Here is a 6172-nt window from a genome sequence, read left to right on the forward strand (position 1 = left end):
ACAGAAATGTTACTGAGGTCTCTCCAGATGTCTGCAACATAACTGCTACTGGGGTCAGCTTATAACTTTGCTACAGGAATATTACAGGGATCTGTGCATACTATGGGTGCACTAAGTTTTCCCATCGCGGTGTTCTACCTATCTGGCCCCCAAAAAAACAGACTGACTGACTAGGGCATGGAGTGTAGGCCGAAGCCAACATGTTTTTTTCTCTCACGTTACCTCAGCTATCCGGGGCACTGCAATGAGATTTCTTTATGTACCGTCTGTGGGTTTCTGAGAGCCACCCATGCTGTGGGTGCACACAGACTTCCCATAGCGGAGTTGTACCTGCCTGGCACTATGAAAAACACCTAGACTGACTAGGGCATGGAGTGTGGGCCGAAGCCAACATGTATTTTCTCTCACGTTACCTCAGCTATCCGGGGCACTGCAATGGGATTTCTTTATGTACCGTCTGTGAGTTCCTGGGAGCCACCCATGCTGTGAGTGCACACAGACTTCCCATAGAGGTGTTTTACCTGTCTGTCCCCAAAACACTGACAGACTTGGGTAGAGTGCATGTGTTTTCTGCATGTGTTTTCTGGCCAGGGTGAGGAGTATGTGTTCACAAGGTGAGAAGGATAATGGAAAAGTGAGGAAACGAAGATGTCTGTGCGGCAACCACTGCAGCAAGGAGTCACGTTTGGAAGAAGTCTTCATGGCAGTCTGGGCTGAATGGAGATGATGAGGAAAAAAATATCTACAATCAGCTGAGAGTCACTGAATTTAATTGTTATGTAATACTATGTTTTCCTGTATGCACGGTAAGTGCAGACCTTTATATAAAAAATAATATCCATCCTGCAACAGTGTGCTCCTGAGCCAGTGTATCTCGGTTTAGCATGACAAATCTGGGTGTTCTGGGGAACTTCGGTACAAATCTGCCTTATCTTTAAGACCCTAGCAACACCCCTGCCAATTATAGGCAAATAGCTGAAAATAAATAACACAGTTCTTTAATGTAATAGAGTTCACAATTAATTCAACCCCCCCTTAAATTTTAACTATGTGTTTGTATGCACATGCAGGATACTCACACCGTCAATCATAGTGCTAGTAAGGGGTGGTGTGGTGGGGGGTGGCAGCTGCACAGTGACAACTTTTCCTGCACTTCTGGTACTCATTAGGCTAGGTTCACACAGGGCGGTTTTGCTGCGGCCACTCATCCCGGGATTAACCAGCCATGTGGACAAGATTTCTCAGAAATCTCATCCACACGGGACAGCGAATCCGTTGCGGCAAAGCTGGCGCTGCGATGTCCATTCTTTTTTTTTTCCGTTGTGGCCGCGCTCTCCTCTATAGGAGCGCCAGGCCGCAACGGAAAAGCGTGTGGCCAAGTTGCTCCAAAAATCTTGCGATTTTTCGCTGTGGACAAACCGCGAGATTTCCGCCAGGAATCCCCTGTGTGGGAACCCAGCCTTAGACATCAGCACAGAAACAAGGAAAAATCTGCTAACCAACTAACAGAGCCTTCCACGGTGCTCGGATCCTACCTGCACTTGGTTGGAGACATTATAGCAGCAAAAGAAAAATGATTTATCTGCACAAGGAATGTGAATGAGGCCAGTTTCACATAAAAAAAAATCTTCATTTAATTTATAGTTTAATCAGTTTTATTGAATAACCAAATGTAAGACATGACCTTCACAAAAATATGGAATGCAAGTAGCGCACAAAATTGCCCAAATATCAATAATGAACAATAAAACATAACACCTCAATAATGTAGAAACAAACAAACAAACAAGAGCAGCGCGTTTAACATGAAAACAGAGAATAAATACATTTTAATTTTTTTAAGTTTTGTTTTTTTAAATTCCATTAGAGGACTTAAAGGGGTTGTACCATACTTTCAAGCTAGCCCCTATCTACATGATATCCATAGGATAGGTGCTAACTTTCTGATCCGTGGGGGTCTCTGCTGAGACCTCTTCTGATCTTGAGAGCGGGACTTCCGTGGCCCACTGTCCTGTAACTGCTGGAGTCAATTCTTCCCCTGCAGTGACATCATTCTGAACGGAGCGCTGGCTGCACATGCACGGTCAGTGCTCCATTCATTTCAATGGGAGTAACGGAAATACCCAAGCAGGTACGCCGATCAGATACTCAGCAGTCCCACTGAAAGTGAATGGAGCGCTGGTGCAATTGCGCAACCAACAATCCATTCAGTGTCATCCTCATTGCAGGTATGCAGTAACCCCACAGTGAAGAGGAAGGGAGCCATTGGACCCCCATTCATGAAATCAGTGGGGATCCCCAGCAAGTTAGCCTCTCTCTTGTGGATGGAGGATAACTTGATATTCTGGTACAAACCCTTTAAATTTGCAATTGTCTGATTGCTCCTAGAATATACACCAAATTGCAAATTTATCGGCATATTATTAAACCTTGTCACTTGCAGGGCTTGATGGGTAGAAATTACTGACAGGCCTAGAAGCCTTCACTAGGCCCCAGGCTACCATGACAACCACATGACACCCTGTGATATTGTGAAGAGAGACTCTTCTATTGCTGCCCACCCAGTTAAATGCTGTAGTCAGTGCTGACCACAGCATAGAAATTGTTAGACGCCACAGCTGGGTGTCCGCTCTATTTTACAGCCGGCACCTGCTATATATGGCTTAGCTCCTGAGTCCACTCCATGCTAACGGTACTTTTATATGGAATTACATATGTGCCCATCAGCCATCCCATCAATGACTCCTCTGTGTTTACACAGGATTACATATGTGTCCATCAGCCGTCCCATCAATGACTCCTCTGTGTTTACACAGGATTACAAATGTGTCCATCAGCCGTCCCATCAATGACTCCTCTGCGTTTACACAGGATTACATATGTGTCCATCAACCGTCCCATCAATGACTCCTCTGCGTTTACACAGGATTACATATGTGTCCATCAGCCGTCCTATCAATGACTCCTGTGTTTACACAGGATTACATATGTGCCCATCAGCCGTCCCATCAATGACTCCTCTGCGTTTACACAGGATTACATATGTGTCCATCAGCCGTCCTATCAATGACTCCTGTGTTTACACAGGATTACATATGTGCCCATCAGCCGTCCCATCAATGACTCCTCTGTGTTTACACAGGATTACACATGTGCCCATCAGCCGTCCCATCAATGACTCCTCTGCGTTTACACAGGACTACATATGTGTCCATCAGCCGTCCCAGCATTGACTCCTCTGCGTTTACACAGGATTACATATGTGCCCATCAGCCGTCCCATCAATGACTCCTCTGCGTTTACACAGGATTACACATGTGCCCATCAGCCGTCCCATCAATGACTCCTCTGCGTTTACACAGGATTACATATGTGCCCATCAGCCGTCCCATCAATGACTCCTCTGCGTTTACACAGGACTACATATGTGTCCATCAGCCGTCCCAGCATTGACTCCTCTGCGTTTACACAGGATTACATATGTGTCCATCAGCCGTCCCATCAATGACTCCTCTGCGTTTACACAGGATTACATATGTGTCCATCAGCCGTCCTATCAATGACTCCTGTGTTTACACAGGATTACATATGTGCCCATCAGCCGTCCCATCAATGACTCCTCTGTGTTTACACAGGATTACACATGTGCCCATCAGCCGTCCCATCAATGACTCCTCTGCGTTTACACAGGATTACATATGTGCCCATCAGCCGTCCCATCAATGACTCCTCTGCGTTTACACAGGATTACATATGTGTCCATCAGCCGTCCCAGCATTGACTCCTCTGCGTTTACACAGGATTACATATGTGTCCATCAGCCGTCCCATCAATGACTCCTCTGCGTTTACACAGGATTACATATGTGCCCATCAGCCGTCCCATCAATGACTCCTCTGCGTTTACACAGGATTACATATGTGTCCATCAGCCGTCCCATCAATGACTCCTCTGCGTTTACACAGGATTACATATGTGCCCATCAGCCGTCCCATCAATGACTCCTCTGTGTTTACACAGGATTACACATGTGCCCATCAGCCGTCCCATCAATGACTCCTCTGCGTTTACACAGGATTACATATGTGCCCATCAGCCGTCCTATCAATGACTCCTGTGTTTACACAGGATTACATATGTGCCCATCAGCCGTCCCATCAATGACTCCTCTGTGTTTACACAGGATTACACATGTGCCCATCAGCCGTCCCATCAATGACTCCTCTGCGTTTACACAGGATTACATATGTGCCCATCAGCCGTCCCATCAATGACTCCTCTGCGTTTACACAGGATTACATATGTGTCCATCAGCCGTCCCAGCATTGACTCCTCTGCGTTTACACAGGATTACATATGTGTCCATCAGCCGTCCCATCAATGACTCCTCTGCGTTTACACAGGATTACATATGTGCCCATCAGCCGTCCCAGCATTGACTCCTCTGCGTTTACACAGGATTACATATGTGCCCATCAGCCGTCCCAGCATTGACTCCTCTGCGTTTACACAGGATTACATATGTGTCCATCAGCCGTCCCATCAATGACTCCTCTGCGCTTACACAGGATTACATATGTGTCCATCAGCCGTCCCATCAATGACTCCTCTGCGTTTACACAGGATTACATATGTGCCCATCAGCCGTCCCATCAATGACTCCTCTGTGTTTACACAGGATTACATATGTGCCCATCAGCCGTCCCATCAATGACTCCTCTGCGTTTACACAGGATTACATATGTGTCCATCAGCCGTCCCATCAATGACTCCTCTGCATTTACACAGCAGCAATCATCGCTCAGGCTAATTTCGCACGGGTGAGTGCGATATCAGCCTTGAAACTTGGCCCAATGTCTGGCTCCCCTCTGTGTGACTTCGCAGCAGATGTGAATCGTTTTTGGATCAAAGTCACCTCACATCACTTCGAGAAACAATGAGCGATGCGAGAGCACACCCAAAGAAAAGGAATGCTGCAATTTTTTTCACCACATTAGGCTGCCTGCACACGGGCGGAAATCCCACGGCGGGATTTCCGCCGCTCAAAGCCTGCATAGGAGTGCATTACAATACGCACTCCTATGCAGACGGCCGCGGTTTGGCCGCGCGAAATCTCGCGGGGCAAACAAACCGCGGCATGTCCTATTTTTGTGCGGGGCTCGCAGAGCCTCGCACAGAAACGTCACTCACCCGGCCGCTGGCTCCGGTCTGCATATGCGCCGGCACATGAAAGAGCCGGGGCCACCGGGCGCGGGTGAGTACGCGCTCGTCTCTGCAGGTGCTCGGGTTGGGTCCCGCGGCGAGAATTCTCGCCGCCGGATCCGACCCGCTCATCTGCAGGCGGCCTTAGAGAGTGGAGACGAAGATCGTCCCAGACCCCCCTCCCCCGTTCACAGTAAGCAGGCAGTCTTTCATAAGGCCGGCTTCACTCTGGTGATTCGCAGCCAGATGTCGCCTTCACAATCCTTCGGAAATGTCCCTGGATGCGAGACGTTTTCACATGAAAACACTTTCACATCCCTGCGAGGCTGAAGGAATCCCCTAGAGTTGCTGTCACAGCCGTGGCAGTAGATTGTAATGTTCTCCCCTTGATTTCGATGGGAGCGGCGCTCCTGCTGCCAGCCCCATTGAAAACAATGGGCGATATTGCAAACAGAAAGGACGCTGCGCTTTTCTTTCTACACAGCATCACAGGAGTTAAGACATTGCAAATGAGAATGAAACCATTGAAAATCATTGATTTCTTAATCATGTGTTTTCACTCTCGTATTGCAAGAAAATCGCACAATTTTCTCACCAGTGTGAAGCCGGCCTAAGTGGATGGCTGCCTGTTTAGACAGGCCAATTGTCTTTCAGTTTCTATACGTGCATAAACTAAACGCCGACCGATAATCGTATTAATTCTTGGTCGTTCAGTCGCTGGTGGCATTTACACTAAATGATTATTGTTTGGATTCCTGCGATCCAGCGACAATCTCAAGATTATTGACCCGTCTCAAAGGGCCCTTAGTCACCAGTCATCTACTGTACGGGTATGGCGGATATCGGGAAGGGGTTAAATACATAGTGAACCTAAAGTGTGCTTTTACACGGTACGATTTATTGAGCGAACTATGACGGGGAGATAAATTGTTTGCAAATAGTGCAGTCTTCGCATTCGCTGTATAAGTGA

Source organism: Eleutherodactylus coqui, chromosome 6, assembly GCF_035609145.1.
Source record: "Eleutherodactylus coqui strain aEleCoq1 chromosome 6, aEleCoq1.hap1, whole genome shotgun sequence".
NCBI lineage: Eukaryota > Metazoa > Chordata > Amphibia > Anura > Eleutherodactylidae > Eleutherodactylus > Eleutherodactylus coqui.